Source organism: Pinus tabuliformis, chromosome 1_2 (assembly GCF_031772625.1).
Source record: "Pinus tabuliformis cultivar Carrire ecotype Pingquan chromosome 1_2, CPIR1, whole genome shotgun sequence".
Lineage (NCBI taxonomy): Eukaryota > Viridiplantae > Streptophyta > Pinopsida > Pinales > Pinaceae > Pinus > Pinus tabuliformis.
This window is the reverse complement of record NC_142298.1, coordinates 597948520-597970542: the sequence shown is the minus strand read 5'-3', so window position 1 is coordinate 597970542 and position 22023 is coordinate 597948520.

Here is a 22023-nt window from a genome sequence, read left to right as displayed (position 1 = left end):
TGGATAGCGAAGGAATGGTTCAAGCTTAGCGTAGAGTTCTAAGTGTCTTGGGTTGTAGTAGTAGGAAGAGGCTCTACAGCTGAGTGCGTAGAGGCCTAGTAGAGTCCGCAGCTGAGTGCGCAGGGCGGTGTTGAGTTTGTAAGTAGGATTGAAGATTAATAAAGGAGAAGTTGATCATATTCCTTTGTATTTGATGTGCATTATCTTCTTTATGGTTGTATTCATTTATGTATTGTGCGCACTTGTTATAATTGATGAATATGGTGTAATCACCATAAATCTTACACACACAAGTTAAGTAATCGGTTAATATATGTTGGGTACCGAAGGTCCTGCATAACGGTTTTGGGACAAAAAGCCTAGAAATTAGGATTAAACTATTGTAAAAATTCTGAAGTATGCAGTGTGAGAAATGTAAAAGGTTGAGTCAAAAGGGTAGTCTGCCCAAAAATAATGTAAAGAAATGTAGGTTGAGTCAGCCCGCATATGGATCGTGGTCCATGGAAAGGTATAAATAGAGCAAGGCTCAGTGGGTAGAGTAGCTAAGTTTTGGGGTATGATATTGGGATCTGAAATGTAATGGGTGTCTGAGAAGAGCATCCTGAGAGTGTCTGTAAGTCTGAGTTAGGGCTTGGATAGAGGATAAAGGCTCCAGCTATGTGCGCGGAGGCCTAGAATAGTTCGCAGCTGTGTCCGTGGACCCCAGTAGCTGAGTTGCTAGGGCAGATCTGGATGTAAGGGTGATAAGTGGAAATAATGATAAGTTTCTTCTAAATTCTGTATTAATTCTAAACAATCACAACTCTGTTCTTTTATGGTTAATGAAACTGTTTTGATCTACGTCCATATGCTTATTGAGTACTTGTGAATCAGGTTTAATCTTGATATGTGAACTAAATGAAAGAAGTAAATGTTTTCTTAAATACCTCTCTAAGTAGATCTGGGTTATAATACTTAATCGAATAAATTAGATCTGTAATCAGTTCGGTAAGAGAAAGTTAAGAATATCTGCATCTGAGCTGATCTAGCATAGTGCGAAGCTACAGGATGACACACGAACCTCTTAGATCACATCTAGACATCCCAAGGGTGTGGAAACCAAGTTCCAACACCCTCCCCTGCTACCTCGGGTGAGACCTCAGTCCGCACTTCGCGCGCTGTTGCTGAAAGGTCCGGTAGCTGCGGGATTTACTTGGCTAAATAATTCTTCTGAACCTGGGTAAAGCACATATAATCGAACAAATGGTTCCATTGCCGAGACCGAGATCTACTTAAGTGGTGGCTAGTTTGGAACGTGGAAGGATCGAAGGGATCAGGGATGGTAATAAATCAAGGGTAATTATGGCAAGCACAATTTAGTTTCTGGTATTCAAAGGAGCAGGAGGCGAAGACCCAGAGCAATTATGGTTTGTGTTAACATCGGTATGGAATGCGTAGCAAATTGCAGATGATAATATCAAGAAAGCTACATTAGTCAATGCACTGCAAGACGAAACACTGACATGGTACATGAAGTATTCAACTAGTAACCCAGCAGTGGGGGTAGCGGAAATCCAGACCTAATTAAAAAAAGAATTTACCTAGCGGAAATTAGTAAAATGGTCGGTCGTATGGTTCAAAGAGATTGTAATGATGCTGGGTGAAAATCCATGGGATTTGGATCAAAGGTTGAAAAGCGCTATCTGCAAGGCTAATATGACACTAACAGATGAGCAGCACTGTGCTTGGTTCATCACATCATTATCGCCATATCTAAAGTTGGCTCTATTACAACAAAATATCTCAACCCAAGCTGAAGCGCTGGAGGCAACAATGTGGTGGCACGAAACCCTAATACCAGATCTAGGGTTGGGATTTCAGCAAATTCAAGTGTAGGTCGAAAATTTATGCTTGGAAATGCAGAAGTTAAAACAAGAACAGACACCGCGCTTAGAAGTCTGGGAGGAAGTATGGTGTGTACAGTGTAAGAGTAAGGGACATGATAAAAATCATTGTTCGATCTCGGTGAATTTTGTGGTAGCAAGGGGACCAACACCTTTGCGACCAGAGGCACAGGCAGGGCCGAGCACAACCACTCCACTCTGGTGCTCAATCTATCAGGTGGGAGGAAAGCACAACACTAATAACTGTCATCTATTACCAAAATACAACCAGACCCCCCAGCAGCTCTTTTGCAACTTTTGTAGATGAGTGGGCCATGAAGAAAGGGATTGACGTAGCTATCAAATGTTGATGGATTAGTCATATGCCTATAGAATGCAGATGGAGGTGCAAAGTTAGGGTCTAGCAATAGCGATGGCGCGTGGTGGGTTCCAAGGGCGCGGTCGAGGACGGGGTGGAATGGGACCAGGAAGGGGTCGTGGGCAGTTAATCTGTTACAACTGTGGAGGACCAGGACATTACACGTGAGATTGTACCAACCCAACCATAATTTTGCGTAGCTATTGTGAGCAATTTGATCATGAGCTACTAGACTGTCCTTCGTTGATAGCACAGATTCGGGAAAAGAGGGCAGTGCAACCAACAACGACCCAAAATGTGCAGATGATGAGGTCTGAACCCCACGAGGAAGATCCCAAGGTCAACATGGTGTTGAGGAGTGGCACGGCCATAGGAGTGGATGGATAGAACCTAGGAGGTGATAGAAGGATGTATCAGGAAGCTTGGGGGAGCTTCGCAGAGGTCTCTACCCTAGGTAATAGGGATCAGCTCGAGATGGACAAGGATCCCTCAATGATAACTACCTTTTTAGGGACATGTATAAAATTTCTTCACGACAATAGGGCAGTTAAGGGCTTACAAGTGTTGATAAATAGGTGCTCAAGGTGGAAGGAGCCTCGTGTCATTAGAAACTTAGGAAGACATGCATCACAGACCAGAAGGGAAATGAAGTTAACAACAGAGATCAGCGCTTATGAGATGGAGCAGCTCATTTTGGATCTGCGCTCAGATGCCAACGTATTGCTGAAACAGACATGGGAGCACATGGGTAAGCCTACACTACTATGGTCCCCTATCCAATTGTGGATGGAAAATCAACACGAGTGCTACTCATGGGAAGGCTGCAAGGAGTGATGGTAGACCTTGATGGCACCAGTACCCGCATGGATTTTGAAGTTATTGAGCTCATGGATGAAAATATGCCCTATCCTGTGCTGTTAGGAATAGATTGGGCCACCGACATGAATGGAGTTATTAATCTAAAGAAGAGGACAATGATATTTGAAACAAAGGTGCTCCGCGTCGTTATTCTGCTAGATCCGGCTAAAGGACTGCGCTACCATGAACTAGTTCACAATGATGACGATGAAGATTGTATTTATAGAATGAATGGCCAGGGGCGAGGATGGGTCAAGACATTGGAGGATAGCATAATATCATGAGGGGATGGAGAATCCAGCCCTGATGATTCAGATGAGGAAGACGAGCGGTGGCACAATCGGTTGAATGGAGTAACTACACCACACTGCGACATGGTGACGAAATCGATGTACTGTGTAAAGGCCTAGGATCATGAATTGCCAAAGTATGATGGGTTGACGATGGTAGATGAATTTATGATCAAATTTGCAGTCACAGTACTGGAGAACCAACAATTTGATGCGATGAAATAGGAGCTGCGTGCGATTCTTGCGCGATGGTGGGGCACACATGAAGGAGCATTCGAAGTTTGGCGTGCCTGCAGGCGTATGATGAAGATCAGATTTGGGAAGCTGGAAGTACGCATAATAGAGAAATACGATGGACGTGATGATCCGTGCATGCACCTTACCAAATGCACCAAAGCCTATGGAGAGAAACCTCAACCAGAATGGGTGCACTTATTTTATCACACCCTAGATTTCATTCCCAAAAATTGGTATACTAAAGCAGAGCTCCGACACGGAACAAGCGAGTGGGATATCTTGTATAAAGGGTTCTTAGCGACATTCCTCTTTGAAGATCAATGGATGGATCCTATAGATGAAGCGCTCCAGCTGGTAAAGGCCACCATTTTCAAGATGCTAATAGAACCAGAGGAACCTGTGCAGCCTGACTGGTCATGGTAGCTGAGCCAGGCCCTCGCATGCTATAATGTTGAGGTAGAAGATGAAGAGGATGATCCGTGAAACATTAATATTCTGGAATCAAAGGGAAGCCGCAAGGTGCGCGGACCCAAAATCAAAGATCATGATATGATGGCGCCATTGAAAACAAAACAATTCAATATAGGAACCGAAGAAGAACTGAAGTATGCAACGCTCGGGGACTATTGGGATGACGCTATAGTAGAAAAGGTCGTCGAATTGCTCTGCGAATATCAAGACTTGTTTCCAACAAAGATCATGGAACTAAAAGGGATCTTAGGGGACTTGGGAGTGATGAAGATAACATTGAAGCTGGAAGCAAAACTAGTTAAGCAGCAGCCCTACAAATTGAATCCAAAATATAAGGCAAAGGTTCACGAAGAACTGGACAAGATGCTGGCAGTAGGAATCATTGAGCCTATCGAGGAGTCTGATTGGGTAAGTCCAATCATTGTGCAGGAAAAGAAGGAGAAGGGCAAGATTCGGATCTGCGTGGATCTCAGGAAGGTCAATGATGCCTATTTGAATGATCCATTTCCAACACCATTTACGAATGAGGTACTGGGAAATGTGGGGGAGCAGGAAGCCTACTCATTCATAGACGGGTTCTCAGGATACCACCAAATCAAGATCGCACTAGAAGATAGGGGTAAAACAATGTTCGCCACCGAATGGGGTTTCTTTCAGTACATGGTGATGCCCCTTTCTCTGAAGAACGCGCCGACGATATTTTCATGAATAGTGGTAGCAACCTTCAAAGAATTTATACACAAGTTTTTAGAGGTCTATCTGGACGACTGGACTGTGTTTGGACTAGTCAAGAAGCATGTAGAGAGCTTACGGTTAATGTTGGATACTTTTCGATGACACCATATTGTGCTAAATCTCAAGAAGTGTACTTTCCTTGTCTCGTTCAGGAACCTCCTGGGCCATGTGGTTTATAAGAAAGGCCTGATTGTGGATCCGGTGAAGATCGTCGTCATACTCAATCTGCAAGCGCCGCGCAGTTTCAAGAAATTATGCGCCACACTAGGGCACACATGCTACTATCAAAATTTCATCAAAAGCTACGATTAGATCACGACTCTGATGGAACAGTTGCTGAAGAAGGACGCTACTTATGGCTGGAACGAGGAATGCAACAAAAGTCTAGAGATGCTTAAGGAAAAGATGGCATCAGCCCATATATTGGTCTTTCCAAAATGGGATGTCAAATTTCATGTGCATGTCGATGCATCATGTATCACCTTAGGGGCAGTACTTAGAAAACCAGGAGTAGAGGGAATTGGCCACCTGATTGCGTTCGCAAGTCGCCAGTTGTCAGAAGATGAGAAGAACTATTCCACTACTAAGCACGAGGGATTAGGGATGGTATACACGCTTAAAAAATTCCACCATTATCTACTGGGAGGTCATTTTAAGATGTATACGGATCACTCGGTGTTAAAATACCTCATGAATAAGCCTGTGTTGGGGGGCGTATCGGTCGATGGTTGCTGTTATTCTAGGAGTATGACTTCAATGTGATCGTCAAGCAGGGACGTCTAAATGCAGGCCCAGATCACCTGTCCCAAATTGAGACCGGCAAAGAACCCAAAAATCTAGAAGACAGACTTCTAGATGCTTAGCTATATGTGGTGCGTGTAGCAGATGATCATTTTGAAGATATAATCCATTTCTTAACTATAGGGACCACGCTACAAGGACACTTCATTCAACAGAAGAAGGAATTGGTGATACGCGCAACAGAATTCACCATGATTGCAGGACACCTCTGCAAAATGGGCAACGATGAGATTCTGTGTCGATATGTGCCGGAGTTTGAGCGAGGACAGATCCTGGCCGAAGCCCACAAAGGGGTTTCTCGTAGAAACTATGTAGGTCGTGCCATAGCCTAGAAGAGACTTCACGTAGGATTCTGGTGGCCCACTCTGCATCAGGATTTGAAAGCTCACTGTCAAGCCTGCGACATCTGCCAACGGATGAGGACACTGTCGCAGAGAGATGAAATTCCGCTCTAACCTCAGATGACACTACAGCCCTTCGAAAAGTGGGAAATTGACTTTGTAGGACGTATTGAGCTACGAGGAAAATCTGGTGCACGCTCTATCATCATCGCAAACAGATTATTTAACCTGATGGGTCGAGCCACAACCGATTAACGATTGCATGGTTGCAACAGTTGCGATGTTTTTGTTTGAGAATGTATTGACAAGGTTTGGATGTCCTAAAATTCTCATGAGTGATCAGGGAATGCATTTTCTGAATGAAACCATCAGTGCAGTCATTGATGAATTCCAAATATATCATCAACAGAGTACGCCATACCACCTCCAAGCAAATGGGACCATAGAGGAATTCAACAAAATCTTGGAGACTACATTGACCAAGGTCTATAATGCGCGACGAAATGACTGGGACTTGCGCATCCCTACTGTGCTATGGGCATATCGAGCCATGTGCAAGAAATTGACGGTCCAGACACCTTTTTGGTTAGTCTATGGCAAGGAGGCCATCATGCCTATGGAATATATTGTGCCCAGTCTGCAGATCACGGTAATCACAGGTATGGCAGACCGGTGGGCTTTGGAGGAATGGCTTGCGCAACTCGAAGAAATGGAGGAGGAATGATTTTTGGCTGGATTCCATCAACAAGTGTAGAAACAATGGGAAAAAGCATGGCATGATCACCATATCAAGGTGCGCACCTTCAAGGAGAATGATCTAGTATTGCTATACGACAATAAATTCGAGAAGTTCCCTAGCAAACTCTGAATGTATTGGTTGGGACCTTACATCATCAAAGAAGTTACTGATAGGGGTGTGGTTCAGCCTGCCAAACTCAATGGGGACCCCCTTCCAGGGCGAGTAAATGGCAGTCGCCTGAAGCTCTATACGGGTGGGCCGGCTGCCTGACTAAACCTTCGAGAGCTAGTCTCACCGCTCCAGCTAGTTGAAAAAGAGCACAGGATGATAAAGCAGTCTGGGAGAAAGAGGTGCAAGCAAGGATAATTTTAGGGGCTAATGTTCGCCCTTTGGCGAAATTAAGGGGTTTTAAATTTTTAGTGGGCGAATATTTTGTATCATAGTACATTTTTACAAATCACCTCAAATAGCCCACCTTATTTTAAGGGAGAGGGTAAAAAAGGTAAATTTAGCCCTTGAAATTAGGACTTACAACCTTCGATTCACCCATTTTCAAGAATAGGTTTTATTTAAGTGAATCCATTCGCCCATTTTCAAGAATAGGTTTTATTTAGGTGAATCCTATGCGCCAAATGCCATATTTATAAAAGAGGTATGGTAAATTAATAAAAATATAAATAAATGAGAGGTATGGTAAATAAATAAAACATTTTTTATATTTACTCCATAAGTCACCTTATATACATGTAAGGGTGTAAACAAATAAAAATATAGGTAAAGTGGAGGTATGGTAAATAAATAAAACGTCTTTTTATACTTACTCAAAAGGTATGGTAAATAAATAAAAATATAAATAAACTAGACGTATCGTAAATAAATAAAACCTCTTAAATAAATAAAACCTCTTTTTATATTTAGTCCATAACCCTCGTTCTATTTATGAAGGCTCAAGAAAGAGGTTTTATTTAAGTGAATCCTATGGGCCAAATACCATATTTGTAAAAGAGGTATGGTAAATTAATAAAAATATAAATAAACGAGAGGTATGGTAAACAAATAAAACATTTTTTTATATTTACTCCATAAGTCACCTTATATTTAGGAACACTCAAAAAATGGGTTATATTTAGGTGAAACCTATGGCCAAAATACTATGGGGCAAATACCATGGACTAGATTGTTATTAATACCATGCAAAAAAACCATTATTAACCCTAATACTAGTATTAATAAAAATAAAAATGGCACATGGTATTGACCCATGGTATTCACCAAAATGGCACATGGTATTGACCCATGGTATTCACCTGGAATGTAGCCTATTTAAATGAAGGAATTAGACCAGCATGTAGCCTATGCTAAGATTCACTATGACTTTACAAAGTTTTATTATTTAGTGAAAGACTCGACAAATCTTACAAGATTTTATAATTGAGTAAAATATTAGCCATGCCTGGTGAGAGATTCACCAAAAAATTATATATACATATTATATTATTGATAAAATCGCCTTCCATTTTTCCTATATACCATGGAGATTCGCCCATTTATTATATTTATAAATTTAGGGGGGGTTCTTAAAATTTTCCCTGGGCGAAGTGCCAAGATACGTGATGATTGGGCCCATCATCAGGATCGCAGCTGCATGGTCAGAAGTATGTTGTTGCGTCGCTCCAAGCAAAGGTGACTGTACAAGTCACTATTCATGACACAATGTCTACATTATGGCAAAAGGGAGTGGGGGGCTGGCAATGAAGCGAAGGAGTACAAGCCAGATATGGCACGAGTTGCTGCAGAATTTACACGGGGATGCTAGAACAGGCGGTAATCAGGAATTTGAAATTCAACTCACTTATAGAACACTAAGGAATAGCTACTAGGCGACTTACACTTCCACAAAGCGTATGCTGAGCCCTAACATGGCGCTGTTTATTATCTGTGCACAAGGAGTAAGCCTGCAGGTGGTAATATGGCCAAGAGGGTAGTCAGACTATCTCAGGAGCATGGTGTTGACAGCCATAGGCATCCCACAGCCTGCAGACTCAACAATAGGGGATGTACCAGAAAAGAGAAGACATGAAGTAGAAGTGGTTTAGATGTCGTCACCTTGTCCATGGGAAGGTCGGTAAACTACAGCAATTCAGTGAAAAGATGGGAAAACAGAGACCACGGGTAAGAACAAAGTTACTAAGGCATCTCTGAAAAATTATAAGTAGTGGGATCTCACGGACAGAAGCAACGGTCTTGAAAAATTGCAACACAAGCTACAACAAACAGTGCAATGAGAAGATACGAAGGTTAGAAGTGGCTGTGGAGGTACAAGGAGGTCCCGTCTAAGGATTCCCCGCTTGAGCTAAAATTGTATCAAGGGGTGTTCTATGTTAACCGAGAAAAGTAGAATGAGCATCATCGGTTGGAAGAAATAGTAAAAACACTGAAGAAGGAGTCGGATGAAGCGTTGTAGGAGACAACGACGAGGTAGTAGGATGACGAGTGTCACTTAGAGGGAGGTGAACCGCGAAGTCATGACAGCGTGTCGTGCCACACCACCGAGTGACTCGGGATGAGTCACGATAATTGTGTTGAGGGATTGTTGGGTAGCGGAGGTCCTGCATAATGATTTTGGGATAGAAAGCCTAGAGATTAGGATTAAACTATTGTAAAAATTACAAAGTATGCAGAGCGCGAAATGTAAATGGTTGAGTCAAAAGGGTAGTCCACCCAAAAATAATGTAAAGAAATGTAGGTTGAGTCCACTCACCTATGGATCATGGTCCATGGAAAGGTATAAATAGAGCGAGGCTCTATGGGTAGGGTAGCTAAGTTTTGGGGTATGATATTGGGATCTGAAATGTAATGGGTGTCTGAGAAGAGAATTCTAAGAGAGTCTATAAGTCCGATTCGGGGCTTGGGTAGAGGATAAAGGCTCTGCAGCTGTGTGCGTAGAGGCCAGGAATAGTCCGCAACTGTGTGCGCGGACCCCTACAGCTGAGTGCAAAGGGTAGATCTAGATGTAAGGGTGATAAGTGGAAATAAAGATAAGCTTCTTCTGAATTCTATGTTAATTTTGAACTATCGCAACTCTGTTCTTTTATGGTTAATGAAACTGTTTTGATTTGCGTGCATATGCTTATTGAGTACTTGTGAATTGGGTTTAATCTTGATATGCGAACTAAATGAAAGAAGTAAATTTGTTCCTAAAGACCTCTCTAAGTAGATGTGGGTTATAATATTTAATCGAATAAATTAGATCTGTAATCAGCGCGGTAAGAGAAAGTTAAGATTATCTGGATTTGCATGGATCTAGCGAAGGGCGGAGCTACAAGACAGCGCACGAACCTCTCAAACCACATCTAGACATCCGAAGGGTGTGGAAACCAGGTTCCAGCACCCTCCCCTACTACCTTGGGTGAGACCTCAATCCGTTCTTCGCGGGCTGTTGCCGAAAGAGCTGGTAGTTGCGGGATTTGCTTGGCTAAATAATTCTTCCAAACCTGGGTCAGGCCTATATAAGCCAACAATATACAAGGATCTTGGGTATTATATGGGTTGCGCCCCGAGTAGGGCTGTGGGAAATCCACACCACATGTTGTGAAGACATCACAAGTGCGCATAGCGACAGGTTAGACAGTGGACCTCCAAAAGCCCATTAGACATCCCCAAGGTGCAGAAACTTGGTTCTAGCACCCTCCCATACTACTTTGGGTGAGACCTTAGTCTGTGCTCCACAGACTATTGCTGAAAGGACCAGTAGTGCTGGGATTTTCTTGGCTAAATCACCTATGAACCTGGGTCAAGCCGCACTAAGCCAAAAAACGGTTCCGTTGCCAGGACTGGGATATGCATAAAGGATGTCTGATGTCATGTCACTAGAACCCTACAGAGAAAGAAATTGAAGGGTGGCTAGACAAGAATATTCATGAGTTCGCGGTGTAGGAAAACAGAAATCGACGAGTATGTAAGGAGCAGTGGTTGGATTGCTACTTGTACACTGAAATCCACGAAATTTTCTTTGCATCTTTTCTATCTTAGCTGTATAAGTGGATTGCAAAGTTAGCAGATAGCCAGGGAAGGTGTAGGCTCGAGAAACCAATAGTGTGGACTTCGGAACTAGTGCACAGACTAGAAGCTTTAGAAGATAAGATAGCACGAGATGTGTACAACTGGATTGACCAGATAATAGGAGGATTTATCACTAAGCTCGTGGTAGACACGACTGTCAGCTACAACGAGGAAGAGCGACATTTTCTCAAGGGACCGCTACGTAAGTACATTAAATCTTTGAACACTTGGATTAAGATGCTATTGTGTGAAAAGTGGGTTATGCGAATAAATTAATGTTTGGGACTATGCAGAGCGGAAATATCTACAGAAGTGGAAGCAGTGAAGAATTAGAAAACAGTCCCTTAATTTCACCCTCATGGGAGAGCAAGGAAGATCTCATGAAGGTTTCTCTGAGAAGCGTGATCATTTTGATAAGGAAGCAAATTCTGTGTTTACCATCTCCACCCACACTGCCACCCGTTTCACCCTCCTCACCCACATCTCCACCCACTCCACCTCCGCCACCTCCGGGGTTCAGTATGGTAAGTGCGATCAAACTATCAGTGTTTAGAGTAGGAAACGAAGACGCAGACCAATTCTGGTTCATGGTAAGAGTAGTATGGGAAGCACAGGGCATCGTGGATGATAATATCAGAAAGGCTATGCTGGTGAGCACACTACAAGATCGCGCATTAACATGGTATATCAAGCATTCTAATGATCACTTGAATGTAGGAATTGTAGAGATCCAGACTGCATTAAACAGGGAGTTTAGCAGGCCAATGTCAGAGACGCAATCAATCATCGGGTTTAAAGATATCACGATGCTCCCGGGTGAGACCACCTGGGATCTAGACCAAAGGCTGAAGAGTACAATCCACAAAGCCAATGCGGCGTTAATGAATGCACAGCATCGTGCATGGTTTGTGGCCTCACTTATGCCACACATAAGGACGACGCTATCACAGCAAAAACTTTCCACCCAAGCCAAAGCATTGGAGATGGCAATGAGGTTGCATTAGACCCCTATACAAGACCCTGGATTGGGAGTCCTACAGATCCATGAGTAGCTACAAAACCTATGTCTAGAAATGCAGAGTTCGAAACAAGATAGGGCACCTTGGCCAGGGGCGCGTGAGGAATTATGGTGCATAAAATGCAAAGGCCAGGGCCACGACAAATATCACTGTCTAGTGTTCGCAAACTACTTGGAAGGAGGAGGGCCAATTCCATTAAGACTGGAGTCACAGGCAGGGCTGAGCGCAACATCTACATTATGGTGTGTGATCTACTAGATAGGAGGAAAACATACGACATATAATTGTCATCTGTTGCAGAAGTATACGCAGACATCCTAGCAGTTGTTTTGTAATTTCTACAGGTCGATAGGCCATGATGAATGCACCTACTGAAGCTATGAGCTAATGATGGATCAGACTCCTGCCTACAAGGTACAGGCCGAAAGGTGAGCCCTCGACCCAAATGCAGGGATGGTGCACACTGAGTTTCAGGGGTGCAGTCGGGGTTGAGGTGGGATGGGACCAAGAAGGGGTCGCAGACAAATAATCTATTACAATTGTGGAGGGCCAGGGCATTATGCCTGCGATTGTACGAACCCAACTAGAATATCATGTTGGTACTGTAATCAGTTTAATCATGAGGCAGAATATTGTCCTTTGCTGATAGCGAAGATGCGTGAAAAGGGGGTACTCCTGCCCACTCTGATCCAGAATTTACAAATGATGAGGTTTAAACCATGCGAAGAAGACCCAAATGTAAACAAGATTCTCAAGAGCAGTTTTACAACAGGAGATGAAGAAAGTGCGTGGGTTCGCAAGGCTCCTACAAAGGAACTCAAGTTTGATTTAGAATGCATGAAGGAGACATTCATGGAAGATAAGAAGAGCTTCACGAAGGCCTCCACTTCGGGTAGTAAGGATCAACTAGAACCAGGGATGGACCCTTTAATGCTCACTATCTTTCTAGAGACATGCATTAAACTGATGCGTGGCAACAAGGTAGTCAAAGGGCTACAAGAACATATCACTAGGTGCATGAGGTTAGGAGAACTGCACGTGGTCTGAAAACTGGGAAAGCATGCATTGAGCACAAGAAGGAAGATGAGGTTGACTACACAAATAGGCTAGTACGAAATGGATTAGGTAATCTTGGACCTGGGTTCTGACATGAATGTACTACAAGAGCAAACAAGGGAATGCATGGGCAGAACCGCATTACAGTGGTCCCCAATTCAGTTACAAATGGCGAACGAATAGAAGATTTTTCCCATTGGAAGATTGCAAGCGGTGATAGTCGATATTGAAGGCGCGAGCGTGCAGGTGGACTTTGAAGTAATAGAGATTGTCAATTACAGAAATCCCTATCCCACGCTACTAGGGATAGACTGGGCTACCGAAATGAACAAAGCCATAAATATGAAGAAGTGCAAAATGATCTTTGAGAAAAGGTCACTACGCATAGTAATACCGATGGATCCAGCCGAGGGAGTGCGTTACACTAAATTAGTGCACGATGACGATAGTGATGAAAATCTCGACTGTATCTATAGGATAACTGCACAAGGATAGGATTGGGTGAATCCAACTATAGATGGAAGGATTTTGTGGGAGCATGAAAGCTCCTGCACTTCGGATTCAGATGAAGAGATAGAGTGATGGCAGAATCGGTTGCATGGAGTAACAACACTAGACTGCAACAAGATGATCAGGTCATTACATTGCGTAATAATAGAGGTAAGGAAGCCACCGACATATGATAGATTGTCATTGGTGGATGAATTTCTGAGGAAATTTGAAAGTGCAGTACAAGAGTGGCAGCGATTCGATGCGCTGAAGTGCGAACTGTGCGCAACACTCGCACGATGGCATCAAGGAACTTTTGAAGATTGGCACAGATGCAAAAGGATGATGTGCCTATGTTTTGGAAAACCACAACTTCAGATGAAAACCAATCAGATGGGGTAGAAAAACTTGCACGCCCACCTTTCCCAATGGGTACAGACATATGATGTACATTCCACACAAGCACACACCAACCTTATCCTAGAGAATCGGAACAAACCACGCAGTAGGACAGGCGACACTTGTTACCAATTCTCCATGATGAAGCATTCCATAGGGTCCGCGGAGTACTGAAAAAGGCTTACCAGGCGAGATGAATTGACTGGGACCTGTGCATGCCAACAGTTCGATGGGCCTATACGACCATGTGAAAAAACCTGAGTGTAGAAATGATTCCAAAGGTGTGGAGCAGAGTCGAAACCGTAATTTTGGAAGAAAGGAATCATCACGTAATAGCTCCCACAATTGGGGCAGTACGCAAAGACCAAGACGAAGGAATCTTACAGCTACGTGAGGATGAACATGTAAGGATTCGGGAAGCCATTCAATGAGGGAACCTTAGACTTCGCAAACTCGAAGAAGATGGGGTACGATTGAGGAAGAAAAGGATGTGGATGGACGCTGAGATCAAAATACTGAGATCGCATCTTACCAAACGTAATAACAAGGGGAGTGCACCACATAAGGTAGAAAGTGTTGCGTTGGCTATCGCAAGGGCAATCGAGGAGTGTCCATAGACTAGACTAGAAGAAGAATTGGAGTCTCACGCAGATGGTGCAAACACGTGACTAGCTGAAGGGAGCATAGTCTCAGTGCTCCAAACAGTTGGAAGAGAGCGAGGGACTCTAAATGAGTCTGCTTGGGAACTACGCGGTGAGGGAGGTGCACGCAGAATCTGCATGGTACAAAGTTCGTGCCCGTGCACAAGGGGCTATGCTACCACGTGGGTCAACCAGGAAGTAACCGTTGATGTCACTGTTCGTGACGAGGTGTCCAATTTAAGGCAAAAGGGAGTGGGCGGCGGGAATTAAGACACGAATTAAGAGCTAGATTTCGGACAATCTACTGCCAAGGGTGCATTAATGACTCAGAAATGGGGGGAATAGACAAATTCAAATTCAAAAAATGCTATAAAATTCCCAAGGCTAGCCATGTGATAACACTTGTTCATTTGAGATTAGAGCTACTACGAAAAGCATAGAGTGTTGAGTGCCAAGCGGGATTTGAGCCCCGAAGTTCGCAAACAACCGTAGATAGTTCGAACAAGATGACAAATACTAGGAGAGGTGTGGGATTTGTAAAGAGTACTGCCGAGGAATCCACACAGAGCCCTACAATGTAGGTGGGGGTTGCGCCAGAAATTCTGAAATCGCCCCGGATGCCGAGGCCTAAGATGGATACACAAGCAATGGAACCAGTTCTCATGTCCCTACGAAATCCGCGGTTTGGTAAGCTTTCCATGGAAGACAAGGGCAAGGCTATCAACCTTGAGACTGATGATGAGGAGAAAGACCTCCAGAGTTTTGTAGAGGAGATAGAGGTGGAGGAAGAAATGGAAGAAGACATCCAGCTGGTGCGCACTACAACAAAACTTCTCGAGTATGTCCCTCCGCAGAAAGGGAAAGCTAAAGTACCCAAGGATTTCGATGCTGCTAAGAGCATACTCCAAACCTCGCTCCTCCTAGATAGAATTCTATTTGAAGGCTCGATCCTGGGCCACATGCCCACGATGAAATTTGAATATTGGGACCTTGTGAACAACGAAAAGTTCCCACATTTGGAGACTGGAAACCTCATGAAACAGAGCAAGGAGGGGTCAATTATAGCACTAGAGTCGTGAAAATGGTTGCGCGGTGTGGAGAAGGCCAGGCTACTCCACCTATTATGGATTATGCACTTTCATTGCGCACCAATCACGATCTTTGTCATCAGGGAGCTACTTTGCTTGGTACACGATGGGTACTTGCGGTTGGAGGAGCCTATTCCCATCACGACGAAGCTTATTCATAGGATTTCTTGGCTTCCCTGTAAGGGAAGGGACACTGTGGAGATAGTTGGAAAAAGCAGAGATTTGGCACTCGCAGAGGCCATGAAGAAGAAGTACAATTTGGAAAAGAAGCAGAGAGGCTACGTAATCAGTAGAATTCAAGACAAAGGGGTGCGCATAGCCACTCAACTGCTGGTCGGGAAAGTGATGAGAAAATGCCACGGCAACGAGGTACCAGCGCTAGTTGTCATGCTGGCAGAACAATGCATCGAGGGGGTCCAATTAAACTAGGCTGAATTCCAATTTGAATAATTTCTAACTATCTGCAAGGAAGCTCGGGAGTAGGGCAAGACCTTCCACTACACATGGTTTCTTTTGTCTATATTATTGGTGACAGGGGAACTGCCTGAGGACAGTCAGTTCCCTCCTCTTGAATAGGACTTGCCAGAGGTGGCCAAATATGCATCGCTCTGGGCTACTAAGGATGGCACATGGATCCACGATACTAAGATCTTCTGGGTGCTCATGGAGGCGAGCATCTGGATGTGGATTAATAGAAGGCCGCACCTATCCCCCACAGTGTACAACAGTCTGCAGAGCTTTGTAGACATTAAGGTGGATATGCACAATGTTTATATCAAGGTGCATAAGTATTCAGTGCAGACCTGGACCAAGCTTCCTTTCGTTGCAACTGATGACAGTATCTTCTCCATGCTAGATTCATGGCGCACCGAATGGCACGCTCTAGATCTGGCAGAAAGGGATATAACAATAGCACAGAAGCAGAAGGATGCAACGAAGTTGTGTGTCACAAAGTTGGCCTAGTAGAGACACAATGAACAAGTGACCGCGGAGGTAAGGGACACCCGTAAAGCAAAAAAGGTAGCCGTAGAACAGGCCAAGGCCGCCAAAAGAGTAGCAAAAACACAAGTAATAGGGGCCACTGTGACATAGGAGGAAAGAGGCCTGGACGTGTCTACAGAACAAGGACTAGATACAACAGAAGGCGCGGTCTTCGGCATGACGTCCACCCAACTGAAACAGTCACACATTGCGGAGTGGTCAGGTCCATTAAAGAAGGCCAAGGCTTCCAAACTGGACATCGAGTCAATCACATTAACAGAGGGTGACCTCTATGACATTGGTGACACATTTTGCGAGGCCACCCGGGAAGCGCTCCAAGAAGCGATGATGGAGTAACAGAATGTGTTGGTAGCCCTAAGGGTGTAGCTACAACAACTTCAGGTGCATCCGCCACAGGAAGGAGTAGTAGCCACCTATGGAGCCACAGGTACATCAACAGTAAAGCAGCTACTGCATGCAAAAATGGCGAACACCATAGTGTTGCCAAAAGGAGCACTAACAACGGAAAGCAAGGAGGACAGAGCCGTAGTGGGCAGGATCAAGGGATTGGGCCTAAACTGGGTTTCCCTTTCATGGGATATATTATATCAGCTGCAGGATGGAGCAACAGCAAAACTCTGAGCGAGGGAAGGACACTCAATGTAGATACTCAACGAATAGAGAATCAACATTAAGTAGCTTAGTCTCTAGTGCGATGAAGTGCTTGCACAGAAGCAGTAGCTGGAGAAAATTGTAGAGGAAGCATGTTGCAGTGGTCAAGAGCTAGAAATCACGATAGACCTACTAGTTGGAGTGTGAATCCACAAATTAGCTAATGGATTCCGCGAGGCAAAGGAGGAAGCAACGAGGGTACAGCTGGACCTCAACCTTTAGATTTCCAAGCTGCGATTAAAGGTGTAGTCTTCTACGCCCCCGGACGTTAGAGAACGCTACATTGGCACTGTTAAAAACGGGCTGGAAGAAATAGGACAGGCAGTACAAAACTACACCACTATGTTGGAGGAATCCTTCGCGGTCCTCACTTCATTACAGGAGGACCCAAACATATACCATCTAGAAATGGAGGCGTGGGAGCTTTAGGTGCAGTATGACAGTGTGTGTGAAATGGCACAGATAGTTGTCTTGACTCAACAGCTTGCGAAGCTACAACAGACAAAGGTGTTGAAGGAATAGGTGGATGTTGCACGGCAGAAAGAGGCGGTCCTTAAAGTGCATGTCCAACCTTGGATTGATAAGGCCTTCCTCATCATTGTAGACATTGAAGGAAAGCTCGCATAAATGAAGGTGATGCATGCCTTAATACATGGAGTTTCCCTTGAGAGCGAGGCTTCGGTCGAGAGAGTGGAGTAGATCCAACAGATTGCAAATTAGTGTGTTGAGGACCTCCGGGAAGTGAAGCAATGGTTGGAAGGGCTCCGTGCCAAGATCTTCGCACCAGCAGAGTGACTCGAGACGAGTCACGATGATTGTGTTGGGGGCTTATTGGGCATGGAATCCTGCCACAACGGGATTTTGGGGCTCAAAGCCCAAGTTTTGGTCAAAGATGTTATAAAACTCTGTGAATTGCGGGCACAGAGCACGAAGTGTACAATTGAGTCATAGGGTTGTCTGCCCTAATCATTGTATTGTAATTTAGTGTAAAGTTGGCCTACCCATGGTCTGCGGACCATGGGATTGTATAAATAGAGAGAGGCTCTAAGTTGTAATGTTAGTTAAGAAGGGAGGAATAGATGGATAGCGAAGGAATGGTTTGATCTTAGAGTAGATTTCTAAGTGTCTTGGGTTGTAGTAGTAGAAAGAGGCTATGCAGCTAAGTGCATAGAGGCCTAGTAGAGTCCACAACTAAGTGTGCCGACCCCTGCATTTGAGTGTGCAGGGCATTGTCGAGCTTGTAAGAAAGATTGAAGATTAATAAAGGAGAAGTTGATTCATATTCCTGTGTATTTTCTGTCCATTATCTTCTTTATGGTTGTATTCGTTTATGTATTGCGTGCACTATTATGATTCATGAATATGTTGTAATCGCCATAAATCATACACACACAAGTTAAGAAATTGGGTTAATATACAAGGATCTTGGGTATTATATGGGTCATGCCCCGAGTAGGGCTGCACGAAAGCGCACCGTAGATCGCGAAGGGATCACAAGTGCCCGTAGCGATAGGTCAAACCGTGGACCTCTAGAAGCCCATCAGACATCCCCAAGGTGTAGAAACCTAGTTCTAGCACCCTCCCATACTACTTCCAGTGAGACCTCAATCCGCACTCCATGGACTATTGCCGAAACAGCCAGTAGTACCAGGATTTCCTTGGCTAAATCACCTCTGAACCTAGGTCAGGCCCCACTAAGCCAACAATCACCAGTCAATATGAGATCATCAACATAAATTACGATGATCAATAACCTACCTTTCACCATGATGTGGTACAGGTTCACATCTGCTTCACTCTTTGTGAAGCCCAACCCGGTGAAGTAGTTCTCTATCCTAGTGTACCAAGCATGAGGTTATTGCTTCAACCCGTACAATGCTCTCTTGAGTCGACACACATGCGAATCACAATCAAAGGTCCCAAAACCTTTCGGCTACTTTATGTAAACCTCTTCCTCAATCTAGCCATTAAGGAATGCAGTCTTCACATCCATCTGATGGATCTTCAAACCCATCTGTGCTGATAGTGCCAACATAGATCTGATAGATGAGTACCTTGTGACAGGAGAAAAATTCTCATCATAGTCAATCCCCTCGACCTGTGAAAATCCATGGGCAACAAATCTTGCCTTATGCTTCTCCACACTACCATCAGCAGCTTGTTTTACCTTGTAAAGCCAACGGGAACTCACAATTGTCTTATTTTTTGGTCTCATAACCATGTCCCAAACACTGTTACGAACTATGGAGTCATAATCCTCCACCATAGCATCAACCCAAATTAACTGTTGCGCTACTTCCTCAAAGGAATATGGCTCGGTCTCAACACATTCCCCAGCAAGGGCCATGTATCCAGTGTACCTCTCAGGTGACCTCCTCTGTCTGTGTTGAGAATATGGTGCTCCGACATTCTCTCACGCACCCTTCAACAATTTGTCAGCCTCTCTTGTGCACTTCCATCCATCTCTGGAAGACTCTGCTTGAGTGGATGTCTCCACTCCTAGAACTTCTACATGTGACTGCTCCACATCAGTCTGAGGCTCCTCCTCCTTAGGAACAAATAGTTCCTCCACAGCCTGTAGTTGGAGCTCCCTCTCAAGGGAAGCTTGCATGGCCTTCTGCTCATCAAACTTGAGATCTCTGCAAACCATTGTCCTCTGACTTGTAGGCAAGTACACCCAATAGTTGTGAGGTGTATCAGTGTACCCCACAAATATCCCCAACTTTGTTGTCGGCTCAAGCTTATTCTGTGCATCCTTTGTCACATGGCAATATACCAATGAGCCAAAGATCCTGAAGTGACCCACATCTTATCTCTTACCAGAGAAAGATTCCTCTGGTGTCTTCATCCCAAGTATGCGATGCAAGCTTCTATTCTGCAAATAGACCGCTATGTTGCATGCCTCAACCCACAAGTGATGTGGTAGGCCTTGGTCATGCAACATTGCCTGTGCTACCCCTACAATAATTATGTTCTTCCTCTTGGCCACCCCATTCTGCTATGGGTTATGAGGTGTCGTCAACTCTCGTTTAATTCCTTCTACTACACAGAGGTCCTTAAACTCTTGACGGACCTATTCTCCACTGTTGTTGCTTATCAAGGCCTTGATCTTCTTCCCTGACTCTTTCTCCACTAAAGCTTTGAACTCAAAAAACCTTGTGAAATTTTGGTCCTTCTTCTGCATGAAACAAATCCAGCATTTATGAGAATAGTCATCAATGAAAATCACATAATACCTTTGCTTCATTGTGGATGCCATCGAGAATGGTCCACACAAATTAGTATGAACTCACTCTAAGATAGCCTCTCCTCGAATGTCTTGATCATGAAAGGAAGACTTGGTGTACTTTCCCAATGTACAACCTTTGCATGTGTCAACTTGCTCAAGTTTACCTTTGGGAAGTCCTGTAGATATTTGCTGCATTATCTTCAAAGCCCCATGATGCAAATGGTCCAACCGCCTGTGCCAAAACTCACCAATGTCTTTGCTTTGCGCCAATTTTTCTTTCATACTCAATGTTGCACAATAATCTACCTCTAGTTTATAGAGATTCTTCACCCGAATCCCTGTCCCCTTGGTCTGACTCGTGGCTATGTGTCTTAGGAATGCCTTTCCTTTACTGAAGACAACATCGTAGACTTTTTCCTCCAACATTGCAACCGATACCAAGTTATTCTTCAGTCTAGGTACATACATCACATCTGTCAAGGTGAGAGGAGCTCGATGCTCCCTCTGAAAAAGAAACCATGCCCACTCCTGAAACACTATACCTTCCATTGTCACCCATCTCTATGCGCATCTTGAGGTCTTTCTCCTCCAAGGCACTGAATAAATTTTTATCACCGGTCACGTGGAAGCTCCACTGTCAAGATACTAGACACAACCCATCATCGATGACACCATGAATGCAATGAGGGTAAAGTCCATTTCAAACTAAGAAGATAATGCCTCACCTTCCGATCCTTCTGAGGATCCCTTATTGGAATTCTTTGATGGCCAATTAGTCACATAATGTCCTATCTTGTGACAATTAAAGCATCTTACTTTAGACGTGTCACCCTTCTTCCCTCCATGAGAAGAATTCAATTTGAAATGGGAAGACTTCCGCTTCCCTTTCCTTGCCTTACTTGCTAAGGCCATATTTTCTTCATCATCATTCTTGGATGAAGAACCATCTCGTGTGCTCCTCCTAATCTCCTCCTGCATAAGATCTGACCACAGTCATTCCCAATCTGACAATTTCTCCCTTCCATTCATAGAGTCCTAGTAGCTATTCCAACTCTTTGGAAGGCCAAGGACAGCGAGGCCCGCCATATCATCATCGGCAATAGTTATTCCCACACTGTCAAGCTCATCTCTATAGGTGGTGAGATTGTTCAGATATCTGTAAGAATATTGCCCTTCTCCATCTCAATTCTTCGAAGCTTATCCTTGAGCGCCAATTTCCTCTGGTCACTACTATTCTGGTAGAGGTCCTTCAATGTCTTCCACATTGAAAATGGACTATCCTTCCCATGGAGGCTCAAGACAATATGGTCTCGAACTCCCTCAAGGATGATCTGTCTCACCTTCGCTACATAGTTCTTCCACTCATCCAACTCTTATACATTAGTCGAAGCTGGCTTTGGGGTTTCTTGATCAATGAATTCCTTCAAGCCGTTGTCATCTAATACAACCTCCATTCTATCTTTCCATGCTATGTAATTCGAGCTACCTTCCAAGGCATACTTGAGTCTAAAGCCACAGAACTCCATTGGCCAACCTTGAAGTATGATATGAGTTCAATTTGTACCTACAACCCTGAACTTCAAACTTCGAATTCTCTTCTTAGTATACTGTTCACAGCTCTGATACCATGTATAAAATCTGTGATAGGTTAACCCGATAATGCAATATAAATCA